Genomic DNA, 15,343 nt, shown 5'->3' with positions numbered 1-15,343 from the left:
ACAAAAGTTTAAACCTACGCATAGTGCGCAGTGTTGTAGCAGCTAAGGTTCGTTGCATGTTGTGTGCCAAAGCTTACCGTGGCACGGAACTTCGGATTATAAGGTTTCATCTTAAAGATTTGCGACTATCACTTTTAGATGCCGATCAGTTGGAGAAGGAGCAATCATTGCTTTGTTTTTCATCTTTGGTTTGACGCGATGATGGTATCTGGGGCGGATCCAGGAATTGCGGTTACGGGGGGGGGGGGCACTTTATGAGGCAGGGGGTTTGGGGGCTGCCTTGAGGCCCCTAGTGGGTCCCGGGCGAAGGCCTGGTTGGGGCCCAGGGGGTGAAGCCCCCGGAAGCTCCTGGATTTTACAGATTTTATAGGGCTTGAAATATGTCTCCTATTTTTAAGTCAGTTGTACTATTTTCTATCATTTTTAATAAGTGAAATTAATAAAATGACGCAAATTTTAAGGATTTTTGGAAAAAAATAAGTTCTCCCAATAAAGTAATTCAAGAAATCAAAACATTTTGTCATTCATTTCTCCGGGAGTGGAAGAAATGATTGCTTCTTTTATCGTTTCGTGCATTTTTCTAAACAAGATACCACGATTTACCTTTTGAAAATTTTAGGGAGGGGGGGGGGGCGCCGGCTGCGCCTCCCTTAAATCCGCCACTGGGTATTAGTTGATTTGAACCCACGACGAACCACTAAGGTACCACGATTGGTGACCTTATTTGTACAACACGTTAAATTTCTGAAAATGAATACATCACGTGTTAAGATGTGATGACAAACACTATGATGTACATACTGTGTCCTTAATTATCTGACATATCTTGGAAGGGTTATTTTGTGAGTCATGAACAATATGCATGAGAATTCGGGCCTTATATAAGAACATATGTTTTTATAAGTCAATAACTTTGTTCACGAATAAGATATACATATTCGATAATTTGCTAAACTCAATATTCAAACCGTGCCCAGAGCTTACAAATAAAACTGTCTGCGATAATTAACCGGAATGCAGCTATCTGTAAACAACAGACGGACTAAGACTGAATACTGTTTATGATTTCTGTATGTTCCAACAAAAGTTAAATATTGCATAATTCAAATATTTACCAAAATAGTTCCAAGTAAAAATACAGATATTATGATTTTTTGTTTTTAAGAAATGGAAATGAAAGGGACAGATCCAGAACCTGTGGAAATGCTGACATTGATAACTTCAGATTCTAGTACAGACGACGAAAGCAATATTATTCACAAGATGGAGGATAGTGCTTTTTCATTTTCAAAGATTCCAAAACACAAGAAGATTCTTCTGGCAGTAACAACGTTCTCGTACTTTTTAAATGTTTCATGTTTCTCTCTTTCCATGTCATTCTTCCCAACAAAGGTATAGTTGTAGTTGTAGAATTGATTTACGTTGTATATAGGAGATATCAATGTTAGTACGATTATATCAAGAACAAAATACTTCATAATACCCGGCATTGAGATGTAGGATTATAATTGTGAATGACAAAAATTGTTAGACTTTTGTAAATCCACTGTAGGAGTGATTTTAAGATGCATTGGGTTTGGGTTGTAGTTGGATTGAGCTTCCCTAAAACATCAACGAATTCGTTTTATAAATCTGCAAAAACATGAAACAGTTAGCTCAACTCGACAGGAAATAATATAACAATTACATACATGTTCATCACTTGTAAAACAACACTATCATATGGATAAATCATCTTCATTTATCAAGTTTATGACAAACTGGATGACCTTAGCTCCCCCATCGTCAACTTCCATATTAATGTACCACTATTCCAATGTCGCCTGGTGTTTATGTCTCAACTTATTCGAAACGCGAGAGCATGTTCTGCGCATTATAAGTTTTTTAATTGAGGTAAGCTATTGACAAATAAGTTGCTTTTATGGGGTTTTCAACAGATTCACCTGAAGTCAACATTTAGCTAATTCTATGGACATTATATTGATCTTATTTGCAAATACAACCTGTCATTAGGTCGAATGCTGTCTGACGTGTTTCATGACCAATTGTTAAGCCGTCTTTTCCATACTGATTTTGACTACGGATTACTCCGTTTACCTGATCAGGATATAAGACTCACGGTGGGCGTCACCGGTTAATCCCACCTCTGGTGTGTCCAGGGATTCGTGCTTGTCCTGTGCCCACGCTTGTATTCTTTATGGGATTCACTAGTATGGGATTGATCACTGTTCGTGATCTTCGCTTTTTATGATTAAAACGCACAAGCGCGATTGCATCGGTAAATCATTCATCAGTAATTAATATGTTCTATTCATCACATATTCAAATCTTTTAAAGAGAGATTTTGATTGCCATGCAGATTTGCAGATATCCTTCAAGGATTCAAATGATAACTCATTCTACCACGTGACAAATAAAACTCACTAGTTTCTTCCATCGAGTATTGTTGAATATTTTAATTACTTTAAATTTGTTAAAGTTTTCTTGAAGATTGTATAACTGTTATCTGATTATAATAATTATTTTCGTGAAGGAATTGCATTCTTGAAAATTATCTTTTGATTTTATTTTGAATTTAGGCTGAAAAGAGAGGAGTTCCTCAAACTGTGATTGGAATGATCTTTGGGGTGTATGAACTCGTTTTTCTTGTCATCTCCGATATTGGGAAATTATGCAAGTATTATGCAAGCATTCTCTCTCTCTCTCTCTCTCTCTCTCTCTCTCTCTCTCTCTCTGTGGATCTATTTAGAATACTTAACAGGGATATCGGTATAAGGAATATCAAACTCCTGATCCATACCTTCTTTCCTTGATTAAATGACGCAATCTTTTTATGGGATAACACAAAATATACTTAATCTGAAAATATTTTTAACAGACAATCAATATCACTGTAGTTCATTGCATGTTCATAGCCCTTACTGATATGTATACTAAAATGTTCATATCCCATACTGATATATATATATATATATATATATATATATATATCAGTAAGGGATATGAACATTTTAGTATACATATCTTACTGATATACTTTCCATCAGATGACAAGAATTGGAACAACAAATATATTTGGGACAATTTTATAATGAAATAAAAACTAAATAAATAATTAAACAGTGTTTTTTTTAACTTCATTTCTCGTAACAGCTGATTAGTTCAAAGCAGGTCTGTCTCTGGTTGAGAACAGGTGTATTTTTATAGTTTCGTGAAAAACTTGACGATTTCAATATGTAGACGCCCCTTTTCCCTATCCTTTCCAGTTTATTAAGTTTTAAGATTGAATGCACTATCACTATACGTTTTAGTTACTCTCTATTATGAAAGGTGAAGACAACGAACAGTGATGAAGACAATTCTGGTAATTAATCTAATCATATACATAACCCACATTCAAGCATTCTGTCCATCAGATGACAAGAATTGGAACAAAGTACATGTATCTCGCAGGAACCATGGTTGGAGGAATCGGTGCCTTAGTGTTTGGGTAAGTTCCTCTTCTTTTTGCAGGTCATTAGTTATGCTCATGATTTTCATGTTTTTATCGCTTTCCGAAACAAAAAATGTTCCTTGACAAAACATTTTGTATATTTGTATACATGTATATTCAGGAAATATACAGGTATATAAAAGATAATTTTGATACAAAGTATCAAATCAGCTACAAAAATTCTAAATATTCTAATATATTTCCAAGGAAACACACAGGAATTGTAACATGAAATATTTTACTTAAAATGGAAACCAAATTTAAAAACAATTAAAGTTTATTTGAATACTCATTTTATAACAAAGTATTAATACCATCGTAAGAACACACGAGTGGTTTTAAAAAAAATATATGAATGTATGAAATATCATTCAAACATGTAAATGCACTAATGCAATATGAATGTTTTAAGAACAGTAATATGATAAACACATTATTTGGAGAAAACCTGTTAACACGTTATAAACGTAAATGTTTAGAATTTCTACAAACCCCACAAATAGATCGGTCGCTGCGATGGATAGTGGTCAGTTATATGATATAATCAGCTGTCATTAACCAGGTATGGAAATACATACATGACGTATCAGTCTTGCCTAGTGAACATTTGAATAAATTTTCCCAAAATCGATGGATTTACGATGGCGTATGATCAACCTGCAACACGTCCGTGAATCTGCAAAAAAGTATCCCAAATCTTTATACTGATTATAGGCATTCTCATTCTAATACAAGGAACAATACATTCCCCTCCACATATGAACACATTCATATTATTTATTTATGTTTGTTCTTAAAACAATGAAATATGGTTTTGTTCTCTGGTTGGAGATTGGACGGGAGTGGAGCCAGCATTATAGGAAATTTTGCAATTATTATAGATTATCATTATAATTATATTATAAATCATTATATAAAAATCCTGTAATTTTACTACAATGTTGGCAATCATCATATCCATATACATACAAGTACCTCGTTACTTATTACTTAACTCCGTTAAAACATTATACCTAATGCACTCAATAAACAAGGGAGTCAAAATAATACAATATTGTCAACATTGTGCACAAGTGAAATTCACAAGTATTTCTGTCCGATTTTCAACACCTTCAATGCTGTTATTTTTTTTCAGAGTGTTGGATAACTTTTCAGACGAGATGATATCTAGTGTCGTGTGTTTTTGATGTCGTGCAATGGAAGGCTTTGGAAGTTCTATGTTTTATACAGCCAGTTCTGCCACAATCACAAGTTCATTTCCAGATAACGTTGGGACTGCATTAGTAAGTATACCTGTACAGAAACATAACAAACCAAAAGCTCACGGCGCGTGTGACCGGTCGACAGGGAATGATTACTCCTCCTAGGCACCTGATCCCACTTCTGGTGTGTCCAGGGGTCCGTGTTTGCCCAACTCTCTATTTTGTATTGCTTATAGGAGTTATGAGATTGATCACTTTTCGTTTCTTCGCCTTTCATCAATAGACAGTGTATTAATTCTAACACTTCAATGCGAGTTCTTTCTTTCCATGCAGGGCCTTCTACAGACATCCGGTGGAATTGTAATTGGACCAGCAGTTGGTGGTGCCCTTTATGAGGTAAGACAGGTGTACAATGCTACCTGTCGCAGGAACTCAGTGGTAATGTATTCATTTCGATACCGTGAAGTCGTGAGTTCGAGCCCTGCTCGTGCCATAACCACGTCAAACCTCAGGCGTAAAATTAGGTATTAATAGCCCACATCCAGTCATCCGTGAAGAAACCGTACTGTATATTTTGGTCTTTAAATAAACGCTAAGATGGGGATTTTTTCGTAAGACCTTTTATGGAATAGACTACTGATTTCCAAGATTATATATGTAATTCATTTCGATAGCTACTTTTGTAATGCACTATTACGTCGTATAATGTCCTGTGTATCATGGATATAATTTCATTGCGAAGTGTACCCAATTTTCATTGAAAATACTATTATATACTGTATATCCGATGTTTTTGGCAGGCACCGGTACCCAAGACGGCGGAAAATTAATTGGCAAGAAATTAGATATACATGTACATGTATAGCATTCGTAGTGCGCGTCCTTTACAGTAAAAACATTTGACGTCACAATGCAATGAGCTCAGCCGACTCCCTTGTAAACATCGAATTACTAGCTGTAATGGCGAGAATATTTTTAGCGCGGACGATTTGAAATCATCGGATTGATATTGTAGTTTTAAAGTCAAATTTAATCCACTTCGGTTTGAATACATTTTATTGCATGTGCAGTATACAAAATATTCAAACACAAGTTCTAAGCTTCACCGCAACAAACCAAGGGTAACCAAGCCTTACCAGACAGTCGTACTATAAATCTATACCGTAAATGTTCTCAAAACTCATGAGGTCCTCACACAATGATTATAAAAAAAATATGCCTGAAAAGGTGAAAATAACGACCAGTGATCAATCTCATAACTCCTTTAAGGAATACAAAATTAACAGTTGGGCAAACACGGAACCCTAGAAATACCAGAGGTGGGATCAGGTGCCTTTGATGAGTTGGCATCCCATGTCGACCAGTCACACCCTCTGTGAACCCTCTATTTTGATCAGGTGAACGGAATCATCCGTAGTCAAGATCAGTGTATAAATAACGGCCTAACAATAGGTATGAAACACTTCAGACAGCATTTGATCCAATGATAGGTTGTAGTGACAAACTAGATCATTATAATGATTTTTGTCAGCACAAGGACTCTGTCTTAAAAAAAAACCCACCCGTCTTAGTCCATGTACGTTTCCAAATGCAGTTGGACAGAGACCCAGTTGAATTGCAAGAAAATGGTTATATTGAAGCTAAGCACTGCTAAACCTGTACAGAATATGCATTCTGTTCTAGTTTTCATCATTTCACAAAATACACGGTTGCACCAGCTGACCTTGTAACAACACATATTCGTGATCCCAGTTTCTACCAACTCGTAGTTTGAACAACAACAAAATGAAAGATCGAAAATTATTGAACTTGCAATTATAAATGATAAAACATTGTAATACCTATCTTTAGATTGAATTATATAATGTTTCCATTCTCTCAAAATGAACTAGTAACATCAAGTACAGTATAACGCCGTGCTCCCACTTCATAGCGACGTTTAGATCACAATTAAAAAAAAGGAAAGATGATATTGCTTTCTTAAAGAAAATATTGTTATTTTCACTTTAAATTTCATTATTTTTTATTTATGAACGGTGAATATAACGAACAGTGATCAATCTCATAACTCCTATAAGCAATACATAATAGAGAGTTAAGCAAACATGGAGCCCTGGATATACAAGAGGTGGGATCAGGTGACTAGGAGGAGCAAGCATCCCCTGTCGACCGGTCGCACCCGCCGTGAGCCCTATATCTTGATTAGGTAAACGGAGTTATCCATATTTTTTTTTTTCGCAATGGACCCGTAACAGTAGGCCTCGATGTCAACGATGTAACATGTACATGTATCATAATTATGTTCCCCAAAAATAAATAATAATTGCACACTTTATTATAAAAATAACCCCAATTCCAGATGTTTAAAGGTATAACCTTACCGAATAGTGTTTATACAGCAACAAATGTAAACATTATTTACTAGCAATTAAATTTGTCGATTCCATACTCTCTTTTCTCGCTACATTTGGGTATTTACATCACTATATAAGATTTGAATGTTGTCTTAAGACTCGGAAAATTTGTCAATATCGAAATAAACGTTGCCCATGGTGAATAAAGCCTGAGGTTTAATAATATCTAACTCTACTTTGAAATCATTTGTTCGAAGAAGGTCGCATATGATGTCACTGTGTCACGCGACTATCTAACTAATTAACGAGACTTTTTCTATCAGGGCTTAGATTTAAATCCGTATTGTGACTAATTATCGCAATATTTCGGCGCGCTAACTATAATTACAATTAATTACTATATGCATATGAAAGACAAAATGCATATAATTTTATATACTTTCGAAACATGCAATATGTCTCAAAAACACATCAGAACCAATCTGTCAATTTCGATTTCACTGATTTGATGTCTCTTTGCATTATGACAGCGATACAAAGAATGCGTTTAAATTTGATAAATAATCTTGTGTGTTTTCAGTTAGGCGGATTTGGGTTACCTTTCTTTGTCGTTGGTTCGATGACAATACTTAGTGGAACACCCGGGTATCTCCTGATCCGTCATATTGTTGGTGAGTTCCTCAATCTTATTTTTAGCTCAAGTAGACACATTAACGTGATGCATAATATGATTTTACGACGACCGTTTGAAAATTAGTAATGGATTGTCAGAACAAGTATCTCAGCAATCATTCATGTGATAAAAGTAAGTGGTAGAATTATCTAATTTAAGAAGAGAAATTGATATCAATTGTGTTTTAATTCATCATCTTATACTTTGACACTTCATGACATTAGACTATCCCAGTTGTCCATTGTTAATAACCTGGTGAAGTTATGAAAGAAGGAAAACATAGTTGCACATTCTATACCTAACAATACCCACAACTGTTGGGCTGTTATGCTAGGAAAAGATTTATTTTTAAAGCGCTGTTCATAGCTGCGCTTTATTGTCGCCAGTTGAATCTTGCTTTCATCATGGTGTTTCTGGTTTATCGCTACATATCAATCTCTACCCAGAGTTGTCGTTCCTTGCTAGTGTAAGGAACGATAACTCTGGGTAGATATTGGCTACATATAAATTTATGCATCGTTGTAGTAAACAAGTCGTGTTTGAATTAGTCGTAATTTTGCAACCGATCTAAAACGGGGTCTACATTTATATCCGCAGGGTTAATTTTGAGCAGTTGTTCGGAAATATAGTTCGTTGGACAGTGTATAAAATATGTATAAAAAGGTAACATTTTTGCAAATCATATAGATCCACTCATTTACAAGTCCCTGACAGGAGAAATTAAAGGAGTTGATCATTTTGTGATATAAACGCACATCGTTCACGTTAATAAGGAAATTACTATTATTTCAATAGGTAAAGTTATCGAAGGTAGAAACATTGAAATGTAATTTGTATTGTATGATAAAGTATTTACCAATTACTTTTAGGCGTTAAGCGCAAGCGTCGGCACTTATTGTCACCGCGACAGAAACCGAAAACCCTTTTTTATCGCCATCTGGTGTCAGACATGTCATGGGTCAAAGAAATTGGAATGCTGGGGGGAAATGGGACACAAAAAGCAGTCCATTCTTTAAAATTCCCGTTTGAATCTACTTCTACAAAAATTGAAGTGGTTATTAATAACTTCATTCGTGCAAACCTTTGAAAATCAATAAGAATCCGTACATAAAGCCGTTTTGGGTTAGGGTGCCTTTGCACTGTAACCTTTGCATAGCGGTTACACTTAAATTTTCATGGCTGAATCTATGATTAGAAACCACGCCATTAACCTATACATGAGAGTTATCAGAGTTTTCCATCTGTGTTTTCACTGTGTGGTTCCAACATAGTATAAATTTCGCCTGTCACAGCAGAAATGTGTGCGACACAGTAAAAACAATTAACTACACAATAAGATCCGCGTCGATTTGAACGAGAAAGACATTCTGTACGATTTTGTTTTGACAGAGAGGGACAGGAGTTTGTGTCTCAAAGGGGCGATATAACGTAACTGATGAAACGCCCCGATACTATACACGATATGTAGGTGTGTATGGAACAGTACTAACCACTCAATCTTGAAGTGTTGAAATAGATCGTCGATATTCACTCAGAAATATAGAACATGTAACGGTATTAGGCTTCCCTTACCATTTCTAAACGACCAAGATATTCCTCAGAATCAACGTCTTTACATTTAATTTCGATTATGGGATTGATCACTGTTCGTTGTCTTCACCTTACATAGTCCGTATATGAGTTTACAGCATTCGTTATGTAGGTTATTATGGATATTTCATTGTCTGATTTCTTAAGCTTTTTTCATATGCTAAACTTGTCAATGAAAGGGAAAAATAACAAACAGTGATCAATCTCATAAGTCCTATAAGCAATACAAAATAGATAGTTGAGCAAACACGGACCCCTGGACACACCGGAGGTTAGACCAGGTGCCTAGGAGGAGTGATCATCCTCTGTCAACCGGTCACACCCGCCGTGAGCCCTATATCCTAATCAGGTAAACGGAGTTATCCGTAGTCAAACTCAGTGTGCCAAGAACGACCTAACAATCGGTATGAAACACTTCAGACTGCATTTAACCCAATGATGGGTTGTATTGACGAACTAGATCGTTATAACGACCGACATGCTAACTTCAATTGAGACTGTTGAAACCCCTGTACCATCAACTTGTTTTTCAGTAGCTTGCCTCGACTTAACAACTGACCATATGCAGAACAAGTTCTTGCGTATCGAATCAGCTGAGAGATATAAACACCATATGCAGGTGATAATGGAATATTGCTACATAAATATGGGAAGTTGATGATGGATAAGCTGAAATCATCCCGTTTATCATACAGTTAAGTTGTCAGTTTGCCGTTAATGTCTACTTTCAATAAAATATCTAAGTATGAAGCAGAAGTGGACGACTCTGTGGTGTCCTTTATTACGAGCTCACAGGGATATATCAAATTGACATATGATTGAAAGTTATTATTGTTTTAGACAAAACGCCAGATTGGTTCTGCCTATTCTGTAGTCTCTTGGTAAGGGACCAGTCAAGCTTGGATGCGTAGAACAGAACGGTTTGAACATTACTGTTTGAAAAATACTTTTTATTGCCTAGCTTGTGATTCTCAGCGACATTACATTTTGTAAATGTTTATTGCTAGTAATTTCTGTTACTTTTTTTTTCATATCAGAATTCTTACACAAGCAGTGAATATATTATATTTTGCTAAAGTTATTTGCAATTTCATATAAAGAACCTTTTTATTAAATTCAAACATTAGCAATACGTATTGTTTCTCATTCAGACCCAAGAGAAACAAGCGAGATTCCTTTGCAATATGAATATGAGGTTTTACACAAGGAGTGTAATACACACATGTTGATGAGTACAGTGTGCATGTATATTGTACTTGGGTGCAAACTCTTGTATTTCATAAATTTGTTTTGTTTTTGTCCTTTTATTTTAGATTTACATATTAACAATCACTACAATGCCTAAATCTAAATCCATGCACGTATATGTTAGTCTTTGTTATATCAGATTTGGTATATCCTTTAACAAAATTGTAAATATCGTGATTTTGGGGGATAAATGTTCCAACTCCAGGGTGGGGCCAACATGGGTATATAGTATTTGTGTGTAAAACATTACAATAACATTGTCTTTAATGCTATTAATACTAAATAAATAGATATTCATAGAGAGCAGGTGTCCTTTACCAAAATTGTTAATTTCATGATCCAAAAAACAGGGTTTTGTCCTATTAAAACAAACATTCTACCTGAATAAAAATTCATCGTTGCAATTCAGAAAACACAAATATAATCAATTTTGCAAGTGTTACTTTGGCATTCGATATCAAACACCAGGGAAGACTATGTTGTGAGATACGTTAATATACAATTGCTTGGCTTTCTAAAATACTGATTTACAGGAAGTTGTGTTCTATCTGCACTTTCAGATTCTCCACGAGCCAGACACAAATCTTTCTACTCAAGAATCCTGATACGTGGGTGGTTAGTTTGACATTAACAGTGGGATGCTTATACGTGGGTGGTTAGTTTGACATTAACAGTGGGATGCTTATACGTGGGTGGTTAGTTTGACATTAACAGTGGGATCCTTATACGTGGGTGGTTAGTTTGACATTAACAGTGGGATCCTTATACGTGGGTGGTTAGTTTGACATTAACAGTGGGATCCTTATACGTGGGTGGTTAGTTTGACATTAACAGTGGGATCCTTATACGTGGGTGGTTAGTTTGACATTAACAGTGGGATCCTTATACATGGGTGGTTAGTTTGACATTAACAGTGGGATCCTTATACGTGGGTGGTTAGTTTGACATTAACAGTGGGAACCTTATACGTGGGTGGTTAGTTTGACATTAACAGTGGGATCCTTATACGTGGGTGGTTAGTTTGACATTAACAGTGGGATCCTTATACGTGGGTGGTTAGTTTGACATTAACAGTGGGATCCTTATACGTGGGTGGTTAGTTTGACATTAACAGTGGGAACCTTATACGTGGGTGGTTAGTTTGACATTAACAGTGGGATCCTTATACGTGGGTGGTTAGTTTGACAATAACAGTGGGATCCTTATACGTGGGTGGTTAGTTTGACATTAACAGTGGGATCCTTATACGTGGGTGTTAGTTTGCCATTAACAGTGGGATCCTTATACGTGGGTGGTTAGTTTGACATTAACAGTGGGATGCTTATACGTGGGTGGTTAGTTTGACATTAACAGTGGGAACCTTATACATGGGTGGTTAGTTTGACATTAACAGTGGGATCCTTATACGTGGGTGGTTAGTTTGACATTAACAGTGGGATCCTTATACGTGGGTGGTTAGTTTGACATTAACAGTGGGATCCTTTGCTATGGGATTTAATGACTCAACTCTAGCTTTGCATGTTGAGAGTCTAGCAGAGGTACAATGTACTTTAACTCGAATGTAACTTACTGTGAAAAAATTCATATATGTATTCCACATTCATAAACAGGTTACGATTTCATTTGATGTTCTAGTTGAAAGGAAAACCAGCATTAATAGGATTGATGTTTTTGATATATGGACTGATGTACTCCATCACCGGACCAGTATATGGATATGTTATCGATAACAAAGTAAGTTAGTAGTGGATTTTATTCATTACTGGTGTATGAAATTGTGGAATTTTTTGTCGCTTACCATTAGATTTACATGTCTTTGAAAGTGTATTTCATTGTTTATCACGTGCCATTGGATTTTTTGTTTACTCCTCTAAAGCTGTCATCAGCTGCAGGCGAAGTTCCACAAAATTTGCCTAATGCATGGGGCTCAGGGCCGTAGCATTGAGGGTTCTTTATCGTGCCAACGACTACAGTAACACTGGACCTCCATGTTTAAGACTTGTTACTTTTGCTTTTAATGTTGAGTTCTTGTTGAAGGGGAAAAGGGCGTGAAAGAATACAAAAATGATAATAAATCACAAATGTTTTGTACGTGCCAATATTAAGAACTTTTTACCAGATCTCGTTTTAATTTCAATTTTTTCTTGAGATAGGTATTGTAGGATAATATAACACCAAATTTGCCTTTCTAGGGTTATGCGAAGAGCACGATGGCAATGGGAAGTTTAACAGAGGCGATTGCTTACTTATTGATGGGGCCAACACCTTTAATAGATATGTTACCTTTGTAAGTATATCTTCTATTTAACTACAGCATTAAACTATCAAGAATACTAATAACAGTAAGTTAAAGCAACATCAATACACAAAATGCAAACCTGTATTCAATGTCTGTTTCACGGGGGCGAATTGTGTGGATACCGTGCATATTAGGGTTTTAATGTGTTGAATATATGGACTAATTTTGAATGTTCAAAGGTATACTACCGCAAGGTTTAACGCTTGACCTATTTCATATCCAAGTTAAAGTCTTCCCTTTGCTCTCCTAATAAGTAAATACATATGAATGTCTTGTTTAGCTTATATACCGGATAAATATCTTAATAACTAACTCATTCTAAAAGCATAGAGTATATAACATTTCCAGAATTAGGGAAGTCACGAATAGGATCTATAAAAATTCAGAATTTCACAATTTTTCAAATTTACAATTTTTTTTATGTTGATCATTAATTTCAAATCCGTTTATTTTTACTTTCTGAAGATTATATATTATAGGAGATTGATCACTGTTCGTTATGTTCACCTTTTCATCCAGGTGGATCTCCTTGGGTGCGAAAGATCAACAGGGGATGTTTACTCCTCCTAGGTAGCTGATTCCACCTCTGGTGTTTCCATGGATCCGTATTAACCCTGATTTCGTATCATTTATAGGATTTATGAGATTGATCACTGCTTGTTATCTTCATCTTTTTTCATTATCATTCTGTTAAACGGTTTGTTAAATCACATAGTATGATGTTAGAAATGAAAGGTGAAGATAACGAGCAGTGATCAATCTCATAACTCCTATAAGCAATACAAAATAGATAGTTCGGCAAACACAGACCCCTGGACACACCAGAGGTGGGATCAGGTGGCTAGGAGGAGTAAGCATTCACTGTCGACCGGTCACACCCGCCGTGAGCCCTATATCTTGATCAGGTATATGTGGGCTTTCTTATCAATAATGCTTGCAATGTAATAAACAAAGTTGAAAAACATAATTTCTACTGACGGAAAATCGTTTGAAAACCCGAATTGATTAAGATGAATGAGATATGTTCTATTCTGTGAGCACGTCTTCGACTTCTTATCAAATATTGTTCCTAAGTATTTGTGCCTTTTTTGCATTATCTATTCTACATTGAAAATTATTTCACCACTCATTTTGCCTTTTCTGAATAGTGAACTCTGGTCTGTCATTTTATCCCTTTTACTACTGGGAGTGGGTTTAGCTGGTGCCATCATTCCAACCTTCTCAGGCATGATAGAATCAACGAAGTAAGTCAATGTTACACAATACAATGCAAAATATAGAGATGAAACATACGTTATTATTGCCTTTCACATTTAATCATTCACATTTACTTTGACAGGTATCTTGGAATGGACGAAAGTATGGATACACATGGTGTCGTTTCTGGTCTATCCATTTCCTGCTTTTCTCTAGGGTAGTAAGACGTTCAAAACATTTCATGATTCATCCTATACAATTTTCATGAAAGAAACCTTTGATAACATTTTCTATCTTTTGTTTTGATATGGTCAAATATGAAATATATTTTAGGGCATTTCTAGGGGCCAGTGTAGGGGTGCCTTAGTGGAGGAAATTGGTAACGAATGGTCAACAACATTTTGTGCGGGGTTACTAACAATATCAGTAAGTTTTAAAGTTTATATGTATGACAAAAGTTATCTGTCCCTAAACAATAGTGTTCCTCAATGCTGCAAAAATTATTTAATACGCATTTTAGTCTTTTTTAAATCAAATACATATTCATTCTTATCCTGTCCTGATTGTCGCTATACATTGGAAATGTTCAAAGAAATGAACCCATAGCGTTATTTAACAGCATGCCAATATTATCTATGGCATCGTCTTTGATGTCATCAATTTGAGAATGTTTTCGCTGTTTTACAAACGTATGTGTTGGCGTTTTGTTTTAACTTACAATTCACCATTCTACCAATACATATGATTAAACAATACATCTTACTATTATCGTTAGAAATTGAAAACATTCCTTGAAAACAAGCTTACAATTTTCATGTGATTTTTCTTGAAATCTATCAATCAAAGTTTATGAATTGAAATAAATGAATATTTCACTCTTTCTAAATGTAGAATCAACACTGGTATGTTTTGTTTTCTTGTCAGGCTATGGTCCTTGCACTTTATGGTCAAAGACAAAACTCAGGAAGTGTTATGATTATGTAATCCATGAATATGTTAACAGTATTTAATGATTGCTGCATGTATCAATTACAACTATTCCAAGTTTATCAGATTTCTTTTCATAAACCAAACATCACATTTATTTCGAATTGTTATTTATACTGATTACACGTTTTTAATTGAAATCTATTATTCGACGTACGACTTATTTCATCCGGCTTACGGCGGATGTAAATGGTCGGAAGGAGATGATCATTCCTCCTAGGTACCTGATTCCACCTCTGGTATATTCAGGGGTCCGTGTTTGCCCAATTCTTGATTTTGTATTCCTCATAGGAATTATGT

General features: G+C 35.5%; 1 pseudogene; it reads left to right on the top strand.

Moving 5' to 3' along the window:
- The first annotated feature begins 1,167 nt into the window (after positions 1–1,167).
- Positions 1,168–15,138, top strand: LOC130055000 (MFS-type transporter SLC18B1-like; annotated as a pseudogene).
- The last annotated feature ends 205 nt before the right edge of the window (positions 15,139–15,343 follow it).

This window comes from Ostrea edulis, chromosome 5 (genome assembly GCF_947568905.1).
Source record: "Ostrea edulis chromosome 5, xbOstEdul1.1, whole genome shotgun sequence".
NCBI lineage: Eukaryota > Metazoa > Mollusca > Bivalvia > Ostreida > Ostreidae > Ostrea > Ostrea edulis.
The sequence above is the reverse complement of the archived record's forward strand: the minus strand, read 5'-3'. Positions and strand labels throughout refer to the sequence as shown.